This window comes from Microtus oregoni, unplaced genomic scaffold, assembly GCF_018167655.1.
Source record: "Microtus oregoni isolate MIOR12 unplaced genomic scaffold, Mior012 000018F_ref0000195, whole genome shotgun sequence".
In the NCBI taxonomy this organism is placed as follows: Eukaryota; Metazoa; Chordata; class Mammalia; order Rodentia; family Cricetidae; genus Microtus; species Microtus oregoni.
Window position 1 is genome coordinate 28,968,565 of NW_024543077.1, and position 19,927 is coordinate 28,988,491.

The window sequence follows — 19,927 nt, forward strand, 5'->3', positions numbered from 1 at the left end:
GTGTGGTAAGACCTTTACTGACCCCTGTACTGTTGAAAGGCATAAAATAACACCTACTGTAGAGATAATGATGAATGAAATTTGTGGTAGGTGGAGGAAGGTCATTGTTTAATCAAGAAACTGCCTTGGCCCATTTGATAGGCCAGCCCTTAGGTGGGTGAAGTAGACAGAACAGAATGCTGGGCTGAAGAGGGAAGTGAAGCAGACATCATTTCCTCTCTTGTCCGAGGAAGATGCCAAGCAGTCAGCCACCAGGTCCACTATGCTGAATCTTTCCTGGTAAGCGCACCTTGTGGTGCTACACAGATTAGAAATGGGCTAAATTTATACATGAGAATTAGGCTAGAAGAGGTTAGATATAATGGGCCAAGAAGTGTTTAATTAATACAATTTGTGTGTTGTTATTTTGGGGCATAAGCTAGCCATGCAGCTGGGAACTGGGTGGCTGGAAGTGGACAGCAGCTCCTTTAACAGAATGGTGCCCATGTGGACAACTACTTCCACATAAAGACTGAGAAAGCTTGGGAAAGAATAAAGCATGTTTTCTTGGTAGTAGCAATTTCTCATTGTGCTCTGCTTGCTAGAGGCAAGCAAGCACTCTCATCTAAGAGAGGCTTCCTGACTGAGCTTTAGCTGCAAAACCCTGCAGCTCTTAAGAGGTGCTGCCAAGAAACACTTAAATGGTCTTGATAAAAGCCAACTGAATGCTTGTTTGTTTTCTGCAGTAGCAGGAAACAAGTGACATTTTAAAATGCCCCCTTCTGGGCTGTCCTGCCAGGGCAGATTCTGACTCTTTCAGTCAGGCAGGCAGTTAACTGAGTGTGGTCTGGGAGTAGAATGCTGCAGTTTGCTTGCTGGCAGGGACCTTGAAACGCAATAGACTTGTGGCAATAAACTTTGCTACAGCTGGTACCTCCACCATGAGGCTGAAAGCTAAGGAACGCACTGGATCTAGCCACCAAAGCCACGGCTTTAATCCTGCCCATATTGCTCAGTAGTTTAAAAGCTCATGTGGTCAGAAAAAGAGAGGGAGATATATAGTAAAGAGAGATTCAAAAACAAAGAAAACCTTTAAATGATTTACAGTGTGTTAAAAATATATGCAGGCTAAAAGTTAAAGTTCTTAAAGTAAAAAACAAAAAAAGGGAAGAAAGAGTAGTTGGGTGTGGTAGTACACACCTTTAATCCCAAAACTGGGGAGGCAGAGGGAGATTGACTTCTGTGACTTCGAGGTGTGGTAGCACATGCCTTTAATCCCAGTGCCTGGGAGGCAGAGACAGGCAGATCTCTGAGAGTTCAAGGACAGCCTGGTCTACAGAGTTATTCCAGGACAAAGATATACAGAGAAGGGCTGGAGAGATGGCTCAGAGGTTAAGAGCATTGCCTGCTCTTCCAAAGGTCCTGAGTTCAATTCCCAGCAACCACATGGTGGCTCACAACCATCTATAATGAGGTCCGGTGCCCTCTTCTGGCCTTCAGGCATCCATACAGACAGAATATTGTGTACATAATAAATAAATAAATATTTAAAAAAAAGATATACAGAGAATATAAAATAAAATTATAAAAGATATAGAGGTTAAAGTAAAGCCCCACAAAGATGGAAACTACACAGAGAATCTTGATACTGTATGCTATTGTGCTCTCTTTGAATTGTTTTAATGGTGAGGAAAGAGCAACATCTGCCAAAAGATATTTGTTTATAAATGCTGCTGAACTAATCCAAGATAGATATTTTGAAAATACCTTGACTTCAGAATTTGGATCTAAGGATATGAAACTTTGGAAGAGAGATTCTTCTTTTGTTTTCACAGGATAAGACCCTATGGATTGCTTCTATTCTAATATGGTATGATAGACCACGCCCTCCTCAAAGGTTGCTGTGACCACCTTCAGAAAATTGCTTAACTCAGCTGCTGACTGAGACAAATCTAGCACACAGGTTATACTCTCAAAGACCTGCTTAACAGTGCCCCTATACAGCAGGAAGCAGTTTGGAGAAATATCTATGTCCATATTACCAAATATTGTTTATAAATGTTCTTTTACATTTCAAGGGTGATATAGACATAAATAATTTGGATTGATATGAATCTTGGTTTACTGATACTAATTTAAGGTCAATTTTGTTCTGTGTGTATATATTTCTGATATTGATTAAGGTATTGTGATTGTGTAGTTTATTTAAAACTGTAATGTATATAGGTTATTAATAGATATTCATCTATAATAGTCAAGTTTGTAGTCATATTAGATTCTTTATATGTGCATAGATATATTTTAGATAGGCATTCTACATATCTACAAAGACTGCAGAATATGGCATGTAAAACATTTTAATAACTTAGGGTTTTGCATGGCAATGAGACACATCTGCTCCTGGCAACATCAGCTACTTCAAGAGGAAGATGGGCATTGAAGAGCCTCCTTATGGAGTTTGATAGCCATTTGGGTAGAAACTGCTCTTGCCTGGAGTACTGTATAAACTGGACACAGAAGACCCTCAGAGAGAGGACTGCTGAACTTGCCTAAAGGTGAGATGATCCTTTGGGGTTCCTGATTCATATAAGAGTCTGCGAGACATTCTGCAGGACACAGCAGATAGAGACTGAACTGCCTTTGAAATTTCCTGCTTCATTGAAATGTCTGCTGGAAACTATGGCCCTGTAGGCCGAAGATGGATGCCCCAACTGTACAGAGAAACTTTGGGTGACTGTCCAGGAAGTGAGATGTCTCTGTGATTTTTAGAGTTTTGTAAGTTGCTTATTTCTCATTTACTTAGGTAATATATCCCCCCCCCCTTTTTTTTTTTACTTTTTCGAGACAGCATTTCTCTGTGGTTTTGGAGCCTGTCCTGGAACTAGCTCTTGTAGACCAGGCTGGTCTTGAACTCACAGAGATGCACCTGCCTCTGCCTCCTGAGTGCTGGGATTAAAGGCGTGTGCCACCGCCGCCCGGGAAAACATCAAATTCTTAAGCCCATATTTTAAAGTCAAGATACTTTCTTAGTAGTTCCTAGAATCAAATGTCTTTCTCCAGTCCAGAACACAAAAGACAACAGAATCAACATATCATACATCTGTACACATTTATCTTTTTAAGCTATATACATTATCTATTCCCAATATATACGTCCCCTCCGGCTGGGGAAAAGTCTGTTTGCTTACCTCTCTTTCTTGGTTGGGTCCACATGCTGCCAAACTGAGCGAAGGATGTCAAGATTAACACATATACCCCAATCCACCCTCACCTTCTGAGGGTGACCTCTCAGCATTCCCTTGTTCCCGATATCTCTGCTAGGACCTCCAATTGATCAAATCTCGGTGGAAGACCTCCAATTGCCGCGCACCCAGTAACTGAGCTTCGGGCAAGGGGCTGGAGGTTAATATACACAGACAGAGAGACAGCAACATGGTCATCCTTGAATTCCCCAAGAATGCCCCCTTTATTGTGTCTAGGGACAGATTATATACAGATAGCCACACCACAGCCAAACCCACCAAAAACCATCAGGAACTCCTGAAGGTCTCATGCTCAGAGCAGCTGTAGGCACTCAGATCAGAAGATTATAAGAAATTTAGGATCTGGGGTCTCACTGCTCCCAACAATGTAGCTGAGAAGCAGGACAAAAGTCTGAGTTTATCTTGAAGGAATTTTCTGACTACTCATCCCTGGAGCCTCTACTCTTTCTTCTGTGCTCAGTTATGTATCTGGTAACCCTGCTTGGAACACTGCCTTCATGGTCGTGTGCATGTTGGATCTCTGCCTACACACACTCATATACAATTTCTGAGTAATATTTCCATTTAGAGAATCTGCTACACATCTCCTTTGTGCCTCTGATGCTGTTCCACCTTCTCTCATCCCAGAAGACCATCTTCTCTAATGGCTGTGACATCCAGATGCATCTGAGACATTCCACAGGCTCCACAGAATGCCTGCTGCTTGTCATCATGGCCTGTGATCACTACCTTGCTATTTGTCAGCAACTCAGGTACCCGTGCACATGAGCCACAGGTATTTCTTCATGCCTCCAAGAGTCTTCTGGGTACTCTACCTCTTCAGGTTGGAGACAGAAACAGTCATTGCCATGAGAGTGCCATTGAATTGCCACCAAGTATTCAGACACTTCACCTGCAAGGTCCTGGGTGTGCTGAAGCTGGCCTGTGGTGACACATCAGTCAGCAATGACTTTGTCCCTGTGGGTGCCATTCTTCTGCTGCCTCTACTCAAGTACCTCATTTGCCTTTCCAACATGCCAATCCTGGTCACCTTCCTGAAGGTGTCCTCAGCCAGCAGGCCTTGCAAATGCTTTTTCACTTGCTTGGAGTACCTTGCTGTGGTCCTATTTTTCTATAGCATCATCATGTTCATGTACTTGAAGCCTTTAAACATAAAGGACTGTATCTCTAACATGGTCTTCACAGTCCTCAGCATTGTGCTCACACCCATAAAGCAGGCAGTGATCTGCAAAGATAGGGATCTTGACTTTCTCTGTATGTCATCAAATGCCAATACCAATGCAGAGTAGATTATAGAACTCTGGGAACCTCCACTGCAGAGACACAGACTAAGTCTCACTAAAATTGTCAGTGTGACTCCCCAATTTTTCTCCTGTCCTGAACTTGCCTGAGCTAGTACCCAGCACCTTAATCTGATCTAATCTTGAGACTTCAGCCTTGGCCAGGCAGTGGTGGTGCATACCTTTAATCCCAGCACTCGGGAGGCAGAGGAAGGCAGATCTCTGGGAGTTCGAGGCCAGCCTGGTCTACAGAGCTAGTTCCGGGACAGGCACCAAAGCTACAGAGAAACCCTGTCTCGGAAAATAAAAAAAAAAAGACTTCAGCCTTGGTTAGGTCCCTTCATTCACAACTATAATACCAGCATTTGTGAAGTTAAGGCAGATTGATGGTTAAATTAATGTCATCTTGTGCTACATAGTATGACCAGTACCAGTACCAGTGGGTCGCTGGGAGTACCATTTTAATTACTATTTAAGGGTGCATCATTTCCTGACTGACAGTCACAAATGGCTCCTTACTACCCTCAAGATGAAAAAGATGCTCATCAGCAGGACCTCACAGCTGCCTGCCTGCCTGCCTAGATCCCAGTCTTCTCCCAGACTTTCACAGTCACACACAATTGACAAATGTGTGTTTAAATCTTCCCTGAACTCCCTACCATGTGTTCTTCTTGTGAGGCAGTTATTATCAGCACTCATTCGAGAGCAGTTGAACCCTCTTTTCCTTTAGGCTCAAAGCTATTTTCTCCTCTCATTATCTCCCTCCTGTGTCCTTGGTTTCTAATATTTTGTTTTGCTCATTCCTTCTTTATTTCCTTCTTTTTTTTATTTTTCCATTCAAATATTTACACTTCCTTCCCTCCTCCCAATCCCCTCCCACTCCCCAATCTACCTCCTCCCTCCCTCTCCTGCTTGAGAGAGGGCAGGGAATCCTGCCATATGGGAAGTCCAAGGCCGTCCCCCCTATATCCAGGCCTAGGGAGCTGTGCATCCAAATAGACTTAAGGTCCCAAAATGCCAGAACATGCCATAAAACAAGTCCCAGTGTCTTTAGCAATGGCTTCTCAGTCAGCCCCCATTGTCAGCCACATTCAGAGAGTCCTGTTTGATCACGTGCTCATTCAGACCCAGTCCAGCTGGATTTGGTGAGCTCCCATTAGAACAGGCACACTGTCTCAGTGGGTGGACCAACCCCTCGCGGTCCTGACTTCTTTCCTCATGTTCTCCCTCCTTCTGCCCTTCAACTGAACCTTAGGAGCTCAGTCCATTGTTCTGATGAGGGTCTCTGTCTCTATCTCCATCCATCGCTGGATGAAGATTCTATGGTGATATTCGAGATAATCGTCAGTGTGATAGTGAGGCAAGGATAGTTCAGGCATCGTCTCCTCTGCTGTCCAAGGACCTAGCTGGCGATATCCCGGTGGTCACATGGGATCCCCTCTAGAGCCCAGTCTCTTGCGAACCCTAAAATGGATTCCTTAATGTAGGTATCTTCTTCCAGGCTCCTATATCTGCCCTTCCTCCATCTCCACCCTTCCCCTCCCGCAAGCACTTGTCAGACCTTTCTTTCTCCCTTTCCTCTACCCCTCTCCCCTTCCCCCCAATTCACCCCCACCCCTATGCTCACAACTTTTGCCCAGAAACCTTGTTTACTTCCAATTTCCAGGAGGATCTATATATGATTTTCTTTGGGTTCACCTTGCTATTTGGCTTCTCTAGGCTTGTGAACTATAGCCTTAATGTCCTTGGTTTATGGCTAGTGTCCACAAATGAGTGAGTACATATTAAATTCATTTTTTTGGGTCTGGGTTATCTCACTCAGGATAGTGTTTTCTATTTCCATCCATTTGCATGCAAAATTCAACATGTCATATATATTTTTTTTACTACTGAGTAGTACTCTAATGTATATATATTTCACACTTTCTTTGTCCATTCTTCCATTGAGGTGCCACTAGGTTATTTCCAGGTTCTGGCTATTACAAATAGTGCTGCTATGAACATAGTTGAACAAATGCTTTTGTAGTATGATTGGGCATCTCTTGGGTATATTCCCAAGAGTGGTATTGCTGGATCCTGAGGTAGGTTGATTCTGAATTTCCTGAGAAACCACCACACTGATTTCCAAAATGGTTGCACAAGTGTGCATTCCCACCAGCAGTGGATGAGTGAGCATTCCCCTTACTCCACACCCTTTCAAGCAAAGGCTATCATTGGTGTTTTTGATTTTAGACATTCTGACAGGTGTAAGATGGTATCTCAAAGTTGTTTTGATTTGCATTTCTGTGATCACTAAGGAAGTTGAACATGACCTTCAGTGTCTTTTGGCCATTTGAACTTCTTCTGTTAAGAATTCTCTGTTCAGTTCAGCTCCCCATCCATTTTTAAATTGGGTTAATTAGGGGGCCGGGCGGTGGTGGCGCACGCCTTTAATCCCAGTACTCGGGAGGAAGAGGCAGGCAGATCTCTGTGAGTTCGAGACCAGCCTGGTCTACAGAGCTAGTTCCAGGACAGGCTCCAAAGCCACAGGGAAACCCTGTCTCGTAAAACCAAAAAAAAAAAAAAAAAAAAAAAAAGAAAAAAAAAGAAAAAACCAAATAAATAAACAAACAAACAAATAAATAAATAAATAAATTGGGTTAGTTAGAATTTTAGTGTCTGGTTTTTTTGTTTTTTGTTTTTGTTGTTGTTTGGGTGACTGTCCAGGCAGCAAGATGTCTCTGTCATTTCTAGAGTTTTAAAAGTTGCCTTTTTCTTGTTTGCTTAGGTAGTATTGTATCTTTCTGGTGTCTTTGATGGAGTTAAGAATAGTAAGTTATATTTATAGTTTTCCTTAGTTATGATAAAGATTATTGTAACTTTTACTTGATAACTGTTTCGTTATATGTAATTTTGCTATGTTAAAGTTAAAGCCTTTTTTTTTTTTCTGTTTAAACCGAAAAAGGGGAAATGATGGAGGAAGGTCATTGGTTAAATAAAAAGAAACTGCTTGGTCCTCATTGGTTAGAAGATAGATGGGAGGAATAAACAGGACAGAATGCTGGGAGGAAGAGGAAGTGAGCTCAGACTCCACAGCTCTCCTCTCCAGAGCAGACGCCTCAGGGGGACGCCATGCCCCAGCTCTGACTCAGGAGGCCAACATAATGGTGCACAGCTGTGTGCCAGAGGGGAGGTGGTTAAGTTGCAGAGAGGTAGTTCAGCTGTGTGTGGTGGGAGAAGGCTGCAGGAGAGACCCAGCAATAGTGAGGATTCTGGCCATTTGGTCACCAATTTGTTGTTGTACAAAGAGTTCCTAAATAGTCCAGAATAGAGATAACAAAGGTTTACTAATCTGGAAATAAACTAACAGAAAGAATACTAGTCCAGAGCCTTCTGTGAGCAATGGGAATGGGAACCAAATCCAACAGCCAAGAGGCTTTGTCTGTATTTATCATACATGAGATGATGCCCAAGGTGGGCAGGTATTTTAAAGGCTATTGACTGCAGGAGTTCCCCAGCACAGGCTACCTGTGTTGCACATGTTTTTTGCACCACAGTAGATGGCAGTAGCATCTCTACCCATCCAAGAAATCTCCTGAAGCCCACAGTCTTCCCTCTTCCTCACCCTTTTCTAGGATGGCAAATAGTATAGGTAAATCACATATTCTATCCCACATATGTCCTTCTCCCAACTATTTTATTCATCCATGTCAATATTTCCTACTTTTATTTTTGACCCTCTCTGTCTATCTTTCCACATGGCTGAGCTTGCATCACCATCTCCATCACTTACACCCTCATGGAGCCCATCTGTTTGGAACAAGGTGTCCCCTGCTTTCTTAAAAAGAATTCCATCATTTCTTTGGTCCAAGGCCATATTTTTTTAGAAATACCTAACATTACTAAAAAGGTGAAAAGAAGAGTAGTTATCTGTAACCACATTGCCCAGAAAGGAAGCAACTATTACTATCTCACCACAATTTTCCAGAACTTTCTAGACCTAAACATATATCCATAGGACAATAATTAAAAAAAATATGATTAGGACAGAAGTTAATACAATGTTTTATGGTCTGCATATTTCCCCTCCCATTGATTACATCATGATAATTTCCTATAATCCAATAATTCTTTAAAAATGATTTCTATCTGTTGCATTTCACCATTGTACTCTACAGAAATTTATTTAAACATTTCTGTTCTACTTGATCATCAAGTTTGCAAATTTTTTTAACTTGGATTAATGTATTTTGTGCTATAAGTAAAATTTGTACATATTAATCATCAACTGTACCATATTTTTCTTTTTTTATTGTTTTTGGTTTTTCGGGACAGGGTTTCTCTGTAGCTTTGGAGTGAGCACCTGGTAAGTCCCAGTTTTCTTCCTGGGTTCCAGGTAGCCATGTCTTAACTAGGCATGATTGGTTAATAGAGCGTCCCCATCATAAACACATACAGAATCATACACATACATACATCTCCACACAGATATACACTTGCACCTACAAATATACATACAAATCAATACTAACTTTGTGTAGCTTTCTAAATGTTTACGTATGCTTATTTATATTTGTAACATGAACATTCCCAGCCATTGAGTAGGTTTTACATAAAAATGAAGTCACAGTTCCATGAGTACTAAGGTTTTTGGTAAACTAAATCCCATTTCTAAGTAACATCTATGTTGGAATAATTCTCTTGTATACTCCAATGATTTGTCACTCAAATGGGTTTAATAAAACACTGATAGGCCAGAAGCTGGGAATGAGGCAGAGGGAGGAAGACATGAATGTGCCATGCTGATAAATGTTCTACCAGTGGAAGACACTAAATGGGGAATATGGGTTAATTTAAAATGTAAGAGCAGGCTAGTAATAACTATGATTTTTGGGTAAACATTTTCAATTCTTAAAATCTTAAAAGCCTCTGTTTGGTAATCTTGAGCTGGCAGTTAGGAAAAAAAAAGTCTGTTCACAAATGGCATTCCAATGTGTAGCCAAAACTTTCACAAAAAATCTGAAATAACTTGAAAAAATTCTGAACACCCAAAAACATAGTCAAATGCAATGTCTTTGTAATTGCCTTTTCTTTGGTGGGCTATGCTTATTAGCAGTGACCAGAGGCTTGCCTCCTTCAACCAAGGGCTTCATGACTCAGCATTAGCAACAAATCAAGCAGCTCTCTTAAGAGATCCTAAGTTTACTGTTTGTGTGTCTTCTTTCTCTATCTGACCTGAGGGCTCAGGTCACGCACCTGCTGGCCACTTTCTCTGTATTTCAGTAAATCAAAAAATGTGTGGAGCCCTGACTTAATTCTCTATGACAGACACCCACAGGTATCAAGGTCATGCATTTGTTTGTGGCTCCAGCCCATGTCTGGTCTGTTATTCAACATGACCGCATCTTGAATAATTTCTGGGCAGCATTACTGGGAATTACCTCCAACTCCTTCCCGGAAATGTACTTTCTTAGTCAGTACCACTGATCTACTTGATTACCACACACTAGACCCTATAAAAATTTACCACAAAGTTCTGGAGTTAAAGACATGTTTGCTGACTTCTACTGTGGATTGCTCCATCTCCTGTTTTTAATTGTATCTGATTAATTGATAGTTCAGAATGATGAATTAGTTAAATGCATGATGGTTAATTGTGGTCTATAAACAAAAGTCGGGATAAGAGAAATTTGTTATGTGTAAGCATACAAAAGTGATTTTATTTTTACTGTCACCAATAGTTGGTGCCACCAATAAATGAAAACAAGGTGGTTGTACTGACCAACCAAGAACCACTCATATTTTATGAACATAAGATCCATAATTTAGGCCGGGCGGTGGTGGCGCACGCCTTTAATCCCAGCACTCGGGAGGCAGAGGCAGGCGGATCTCTGTGAGTTCGAGACCAGCCTGGTCTAAAAGAGCTAGTTCCAGGACAGGCTCCAAAACCACAGAGAAACCCTGTCTCGAAAAACCAAAAAAAAAAAAAAAAGATCCATAATTTAAGTTTTTTTCTTATTTCTAAGACAGGTTACCTTCACATAGCCGTGGATACCAGGAATTTATTTTGGGGAATATGCTGGCCTCACTGAGATCAGCCCAGCCCACACTCCTGTGTGTTGTAATTATGGCCATAAAATTCTATGTCCAGTTGAAATATGTGTTTTTAAATGTACTGAATTTTAATTTTAATTGATTTGAATCAGAGAAAGAAATAATAAAATAAGCAATGTTTCTTGCTGTTCTATAACTTAAATGGCCAAATTATTTCATATGGTCTCAGTAATTTGTTACTTTCTTTGCATTGTTAGTTCCATCTGTTTAAAATTGTTTGGAGTGTGTTTGTGTGAATACACCTGTGCCATGATGTGTATGTAGCACTGACAGGAAATCTAGCAGGGATCAATAATCTACTTCCACTTGGTGCGTTCTAGTGATTAAACCTATGGAGATATTTGCCTACAAATGACCTTAATGACACTTCTTTGGGTTTAAAAATTATTCATGAATGAATGAGTTCTTTGAGGCATGTCTATGGGTAACTGCTAATGTAAATAAATATGAGAAAACTTGTAAAGATATTGTGCATAACCCAGAGATACATCCCAGGTCATCAGACTTAGCAGCAATGATCTTTACTAAATGAGGCAATTTCCTGGTGTATAATTTTGGTTCTGAAAAAGTGTTATAAATAAATGTCTACTCCTCAAAATGAACATATTTTACTAGTGTAATATTTATTCAAATTGAATTTGAGCACCACTGAAATGGTTCAGTGGGAAAGCACTGTTGGGAGCAAGACTAGAAATCTTACCTCAATTCCTATAGAACCTCAAGCTATGGAATTACATACACAGATGTTTGCTGATTCTCATAAATTATTACATTCATATCAGATAAATGAAAATACTTCTTTGAATACACACATGGGGTATTTAATGTTTCTTATAATTTTTATCAGTCATTTTAAAATTAACATTGTTAAATTCTCTTGAAAAAACAGCACATTGGTAGTTCATCATCTACCCTTGGACTTGTACTCATGAGTTCAAATGTATCCCTGAATCATTACTGATATCCAAGATAAGATGGATATCAAATAACAAAATTTCAATGAAATACTTGTGAAATGAAAAAAATCAAAACCAGAAAGATAAATCACCACTGTTTTATGAAAGTATGCTTAAACATGGCCTGATATTTCAATAACCATTGAGAAAAATTATATAATAAGGGCTCCATTACATACATTACAGCAGAAATACCTATCACAAGGTACAGGCACAACAGAAGATGAAAAAATTCATAGAAGGAATATAAAGTCTACAAATTAAACTTCACTAAATGGATTTGCCACACGTACAGCACAATCTAGTGACTACCTCAAATGCTTAAAAATGGAAACCACAATGCAATTATCTCCTCATCAGTTTTGAATGAACATGGTATGTAATTTACTTCTTGCAAGGCTATGATAAAAAATTCTTTTTCTTTCTTTTTTTTTTTTCTTTTTTTTTTTTTGGTTTTTCAAGACAGTATTTCTCTGTGGCTTTGGAGCCTGTCCTGGAACTAGCTCTGTAGACCAGGCTGGTCTTGAACTCACAGAGATCCGCCTGCCTCTGCCTCCCAAGTGCTGCGATTAAAGGCGTGTGCCACCATCGCCCGGCTAAAATTATTTTTCTTGAAGCTAAAGAAATCTGTGATGTTTAAAGCCATTAACATTTTCTTTTCATGAATATGAACTTCTTCATTATGAGTTTGTTCCTACCTCAGACTTAAAAGTGAGCTAAATAGAATTTAAAACATTTACAACACTAGTTAGTTCCAGGATAGGCTCAAAGCTACAAAGAAACCCTGTCTTGATAAACAAAACAAAAGACCCAAGTACCCATCCATAAACCCTTATACCTTAATTACTTAGGTCTTGCAATTGAAGAAGTATAAAATCTAAAAGAGTTACATTATCATTCAAATTCACAACTCAAGAGTTACAGTTCTGAAGGGAAAGGTACCCTTACTGCCTGGAGTAAGGAAACACCTACAGTTGTGAAGAGAAGGGCACCACACTAGATGAGGCAATGATGTTCCTCTCTGAGAGACAGCCATCACAGCTGGGATCCACTCCATTCTTCTAAGAGAGTTTCCCAGCAGAAATGCCTGTTGCTGATCTGCTCCACTCCCCTAACGTAGTGCCTCAAAAGAGGTGTCCATTGCTGCTGTGCTCCTCTGGGTTAAATAACTTTCAAGTAGAAGTATCAATTATGTCTCAATTCAACTCCACAAGGGACTTTCTGATCCATTCCAGTGAAAGAAGTTCTTCACAGAAACCTCAGTCAGGAGATTTATTTGGGAGGGAAGAGAGTGACTGCCTCTGCCAAGGTGGAAAAAACAGCTGCTAACTGAATGAGCAATATGAATCATATAGGGCTTCTTACAACCAGATCTAAGGAGATTTTGAAGGTGGAAATTTGTCAGATTTCAGTCCCTGAGTTTGAACAAGCTGAGACATGGGCAGAATTCTGTGCTCAGAGATTGGTTGCTTTGGTGCTCAGTTGAACAAGGGAAGAGTGTTTCTTTGGCTCTGGATTGAGAGCAAAAGTGTGTTTTCTTCACTGGCCCTTTTTATCTTTTTGGTTCTGTTTTCAGGGTGATATTGTTTCGATAACCAGTTCTAGATTCAGAGATAAAGTGTTTTACTTTAGATCTCATTTCTGGATCAGGATGTGTTTGACTAGCCTTTTCTCCTACCCATAGGATTTCATAAATTCAAGAATTAGCTTTTGTTCATTAGGAGGTGGAAACTTGTTTTTTTTTCTCCTTTTCTCAATAAAAAAATAAAAGTAAATATTAAAAAAAAGAATTTTGAAGGTGTAATATATAGGACACTCAAGGTCACTGCTTTGTAAGGCAGCAGACAGGGACCAAGGCCACCTGAGTCAACATAACACAATTTGTCTCAGAAACAATATTTCTATCAGGATGGAAACGAAAGTCTTCTAGAATTAATATGCCTTTTCACTGAGAAATCACATCACACACTTAGGAGATTAATGAAAAAAAGTCTCTTTAATGACAGTATGCATAAATGTCTGTCCAATGCTCAAGTGGAACCAGGTTAGACAGATTTTGCATTCAATATATGCTGTTATCTTTTAAGTATCTCTTAGGCACTTTGTCCAGATTATACTTTGTTTTTTTTTTAAAGATTTATTTATTATGTATACAACATTCTACCTTCATGTATGTCCACACACCAGAGGGTGCCAGATCTCATTACAGATGGTTGTGAGCCACCATGTGGTTGCTGGGAATTGAACTCAGAACCTCTGGAAGAGCAGCAGCTGCTCTCAACCACTGAGCCATCTCTCATCTTTCCAGCCCTTTTTTTTTTTTTTTTGGTTTTTCGAGACAGGGTTTCTCTGTGGTTTTTGGAGCATGTCCTGGAACCAGGTCTTGTAGACCAGGCTGGTCTTGAACTCACAGAGATCCGCCTGCCTCTGCCTCCTGAATGCTGGGATTAAAGGCATGCGCCACCACTGTGTCCAGATAATACTTTGAACAATTGAGATAGCAACAGGCAACATGACTGTCTAGATATTTAGACAAGAAATATTCCCAGAATATTTTCTTAAGTACGCCAGTGACCTGTTACAGCAGGTCATTCTTCACTGACAGGGTTGTAAGGTGAAGGTCACAATGGATGAGAAATACTGGACAAGTAAAAAAAATCAACAAGATTGACAAACCCTTATCCAAACTAATCAAATGGCAGAGAGAGAATTTGCAAATTAATAAGATCAGAAATGAAAAGCGGGACATAACCACAGACACAGAGGAAATTCAGAGAATCATTAGATCTTACTATAAAAGCCTATATGCCACAAAACTGGAAAATGTAAGGGAAATGGACACTTTTTTAGATAAATACCATATACCAAAGTTAAACCAGGACCAGGTGAACAATCTAAATAGACCTGTTAGTCGCGAAGAATTGGAAGAGGTTATAAAAACCTCCCTACAAAAAAGCCCATGACCAGATTGTTTCAATGCGGAATTCTACCAGAACTTCCAAGAAGACCTAATACCTATACTCCTTAATGTATTTCACAATATAGAAACAGAAGAGGCATTGCCAAATTCCTTTTATGAAGCTACAGTTACTCTGATACCAAAACCGCACAAAGACTCAACCAAGAAAGAGAATTATAGACCAATCTCACTCATGAACATCGATGCAAAAATCCTCAACAAAATACTGGCAAACCGAATCCAAGAACACATAAGAAAAATTATCCATTATGATCAAGTAGGCTTCATCCCAGGGAGGCAGGGCTGGTTCAACATACGAAAATCTATCAACGTAATCCATCATATAAATAAACTGAAAGAAAAAAATACATATGATCATTTCATTAGATGCTGAAAAAGCATTTGACAAAATTCAATGTCCCTTTATGATAAAAGAATTGGAGAGACCAGCCTGGTCTACAAGAGCTAGTTCCAGGACAGGCTCCAAAACCACAGAGATACCCTGTCTCGAAAAACCAAAAAAAAAAAAAGTATTGGAGAGATTAGGGATACAAGGGTCACACCTAAATATAATAAAAGCTATATGCAGCAAGCCAACAGCTAACATCAAATTAAATGGAGAGAAACTCAAAGCCATCCCACTAAACTCAGGAACACGACAAGGCTGTCCACTCTCACCATACCTCTTCAATATAGTGCTTGAAGTTCTAGCAATAGCAATAAGACAACATAAGGGGATCAACAGGATTCGAATTGGAAAGGAAGAAGTGAAACTTTTGTTATTTGCAGATGTTATGATAGTGTACATAAACGACCCCCAAAACTCCACCAAAGAACTTTTACAGCTGATAAACAGCTTTAGTAATGTGGCAGAATACAAGATCAACTCCAAAAAAATCAGTCGCCCTCTTATAAACAAAGGATATGGAAGCAGAGAGGGAAATTAGAGAAGCTTCACCTTTCACGATAGCCACAAACAGCATAAAATATCTTGGGGGTAACTCTAACCAAGGAAGTGAAAGATCTATTTGACAAGAACTTTAAGGCATTGAAGAAAGAAACTGAGGAGTATACCAGAAAATGGAAGGACCTCCCTTGCTCTTGGATTGGGAGGATCAACATAGTAAAAATGGCAATTCTACCAAAGGCAATTTATAGATTCAATGCAATCCCCATCAAGGTCCCATCAAAATTCTTCACAGATCTTGAGAGGACAATAATCAACTTTATACGGAAAAACAAAAAACCCAGGATAGCCAAAAGAATCCTATACAATAAAGGATTGTCTGGAGGCATTACCATCCCTGACTTCAAACTCTATTACAGAGCTACAGTGATGAAAACAGTGTGGTACTGGCATAAAAACAGAGAAGTCGACCAATGGAATCGTATAGAAGACCCGTATTTTAACCCACAAACCTATGAACACCTGATTTTTGATAAAGGAGCTTAAGGTATACAATGGAAGAAAGAAAGCATCTTCAACAAACGGTGCTGGGATAACTGGATGTCAACGTGTAGAAGAATGAAAATAGACCCATGTCTATCACCATGCACAAAACTCAAGTCCAAATGGATTAAAGACCTCAATATCAGTCAGAACACATTGAACCTGATAGCAGAGAAAGTGGGAAGTACCCTACAACAGATGGGCACAGGAGATCCCTTCCTATGTGTAACCCCAACAGCACAGACATTAAGGGCAACATTGAATAAATGGGACCTATTAAAACTGAGAAGCTTCTGTAAAGCAAAGGACACTGTCAACAAGACAAAAAGGCAACCTACTGACTGGGAGAAGATCTTCACCAACCCCACAACAGACAAAGGTCTGATCGCCAAAATATATAGAGAACTCAGGAAACTAGACTTTAAAATGCTAATTAACCCAATTAAAAAATGGGGCACTGATGGGCTGGAGAGATGGCCCAGCAGTTAAGAGCACTGACTGCTTTTCCAGAGTTCCCGGGTTCGATTCCCAGCACCCACATGGCAGCTCACAACTGTCTGAAAATGCAGTTCCATGAGATCTGACACCTTCACACCAACAAACATAATAAAGTTAAGTAAATAAATAAATAAATCAAAATGGGGCACTGAACTGAACAGAGAATTCTCATCAGAGGAAGTTCAAATGGCCAAAAGACACTTAAGGTCATGCTCAACCTCCTTAGCGATCAGGGAAATGCAAATCAAAACAACTTTGAGATATCATCTTACACCTGTCAGAATGGCTAAAATAAAAAAAAAAACTTCAATGATAGCCTTTGCTGGAGAGGCTGTGGAGGAAGGGGTACCCTCATCCATTGCTGGTGGGAATGCAATCTTGTGCAACCACTTTGGAAGTCAGTGTTTCGGTTTCTCAGGAAATTTGGGATCAACCTACCTCTGGACCCAGCAATACCACTCCTGGGAATATACCCAAGAGATGCCCTATCATATGACAAGAGCATTTGTTCAACTATGTTCATAGCAGTATTATTTGTAATAGCCAGAACCTGGAAACAACCTAGATGCCCTTCAATGGAAGAATGGATGAAGAAACTGTAGAATTTCTACACATTAGAGTACTACGCTGCGGTAAAAAACAATGACTTCTCGAATTTTGCATGCAAATGGATGGAAAGAGAAAACACTATCCTGAGTGAGGTAACCCAGACCCAAAAAGATGAACATGGGGTGTACTCACTCATAATTGGTTTCTAGCCATAAATCAGGGTCATGGAGTCTACAATTGGTGATCCTAAAGAAGCTAAGTAAGAAGGTGAACCAAAGGAAAAACATATAGTTATCATCTTGGCTATGGGAAGTAGACAAAATTGCCAGGGAGAAAATTGGGATCTTGGGGGTGGGGTGGGATGGGGGTAAGTTGTGATGGGGAGAGAAAAGGGAGAAGGGGAGGATGTGGGGAACTTGGGGAAAAAGGATGATTGGGATAAAGGAAGGTTGGATAGGGGAGCACGGAAGCACAATTCTTAGTTAAGGGAGCCACCTTAGGGTTGGCAAGAGACTTGAACCTAGAGTGGCTCCCAGGTGCCCAAGCCGAGGTCCCCAGTTAGTTCCTTGGGCAGCAGAGGATAGGGAACCTGAAATGACCCTATCCTATAGCAATACTGACGAATATCTTGCATATCATCATAGAACCTTCATCTGGTGATGGATGGAGAGAGAGACAGAGACCTACACTGGAGCACTTGACTGAGCTTCCAAGGTCCCAATGAGGAGCAGAAGGAGGGAGAACATGAGCAAAGAAGTCGGGACCACGAGGGGTGCACCCACCCACTGAGACAGTGGAGCTGATCTATTGGGAGCTCACCAAGGCCAGCTGGACTGTGACTGAAAAAGCATGGGATAAAACTGGACTCTCTGAACATGACGAAAAATGAGGGCTGATGAGAAGCCAAGGACAATGGCACAGGGTTTTGATCCTATGTAATGTGCTGGCTTTGTGGGAGCCTAGCCAGTTTGGATGTTCACCTTCCTAGTTATGGACAGAGGGGAGAGGACATAGGACTTACCACAGGGCAGGGAACCATGACTGCTCTTTGGACTGGAGAGGGAGGGGGAGAGGAGTGAGCGGAGGGGGAGAAGGGTGGGAGGAGAGGGAGAGGGGTGGGAGGAGGGGGAGCGAAATGGGAGGCTGGGAGGAGGTGGAAACTTGTTTTTTTTCTCCTTTTCTCAATAAAATAATAAAAGTAAATATTAAAAAAAAAGAATTTTGAAGGTGTAATATAGAGGACACTCAAGGTCACTGCTTTGTAAGGCAGCAGACAGGGACCAAGGCCACCTGAGTCAACATAACACAACTTGTCTCAGAAACAATATTTCTATCAGGACGGAAACGAAAGTCTTCTAGAATTAATATGCCTTTTCACTGAGAAATCACATCACACACTTAGGAGATTAATGAAAAAAAGTCTCTTTAATGACAGTATGCATAAATCTCTGTCCAATGCTCAAGTGGAACCAGGTTAGACAGATTTTGCATTCAATATATGCTGTTATCTTTTAAGTATCTCTTAGGCACTTTGTCCAGATTATACTTTGTTTTTTTTTAAAGATTTATTTATTATGTATACAACATTCTACCTCCATGTATGTCCACACGCCAGAGGGTGCCAGATCTCATGACAGATGGTTGTGAGCCACCATGTGGTTGCTGGGAATTGAACTCAGAACCTCTGGAAGAGCAGCAGCTGCTCTCAACCACTGAGCCATCTCTCCAGCCCTTTTTTTTTTTTTTTGGTTTTTCGAGACAGGGTTTCTCTGTGGTTTTTGGAGCATGTCCTGGAACCAGGTCTTGTAGACCAGGCTGGTCTTGAACTCACAGAGATCCGCCTGCCTCTGCCTCCTGAATGCTGGGATTAAAGGCATGCGCCACCACTGTGTCCAGATTATACTTTGAACAATTGAGATAGCAACAGGCAACATGACTGTCTAGATATTTAGACAAGAAATATTCCCAGAATATTTTCTTAAGTACGCCAGTGACCTGTTACAGCAGGTCATTCTTCACTGACAGGGTTGTAAGGTGAAGGTCACAAGGGATGAGAAATACTGGACAAGTAAAAAATAAAAAAAAGACGTGGGTGGGGAGGTGTTGCAGAAGATACGTCCCATGCTAATAAACTTCTTATGAAAAATAGCCAGGTGGTGGTAGCATATGCCTTTAATCCCAAGACACAGGGAGAAGGGCCCTGTGCTTCTCTGTGAGTTCAAGCCAGAGAAACACTGTATTAAGAAAAAAATAGAGGGAGAGAGAGAGAGAAGATGATGTCTAGCATTCTGTATACTAATTCCTGAGGAGAAATGAAAGAATTATATGAAGTCAGCAGAAACTATCATGCAATGAGACAAATTTAGGAAGAAGCTAGTCCAACAATTCTACACAAAGGGTATACAGGGTATTTTGAAATCTTGGCTAAGCGCAGAGCTCCATCTACTGGGAAGGGTTGGGTTGTCAAGATCTGAAGCAACCCCTCCACAAAGGCCTGGGCACCAGACCATTACCAGCTCCAATGCATATTCCTGGTTTTAGAGAAGGAGCTCTGTTTTATTATCAATACATCAGGTCCTTAGGGAAACTCACAAGGCTTATGTCCCAGGCTGTTTCTAGATCTCCCAAGAATGTCCCTCCTCCCTGCCTGAGGTCCTAAATGTTCAGGTCCTTGATTGTTCAGGCCAGTCCTTCACACAACAGTGTTTTACATTTCAAATATGTGTCACCTGGCATCATATTGCCCATCTGGTAGAACTATGCTTTTCTCAAAAGGAAAACAGGAACTTGAAATCAGACCAGGCCTTATGGTTGGCTGTGACTCTGTAATGCCTCTTTGAGCAGCTTCATAAGAGGTCTGTTCTTTGATATTTGGATGAGCCTAGTGATTTTTATTTATT

At 40.7% G+C, this 19,927-nt stretch overlaps 1 pseudogene; it reads left to right on the forward strand.

Moving 5' to 3' along the window:
* Window positions 1–70: 70 nt before the first annotated feature.
* LOC121458796 lies at window positions 71–4,531 on the forward strand (annotated as a pseudogene).
* Window positions 4,532–19,927: the final 15,396 nt, after the last annotated feature.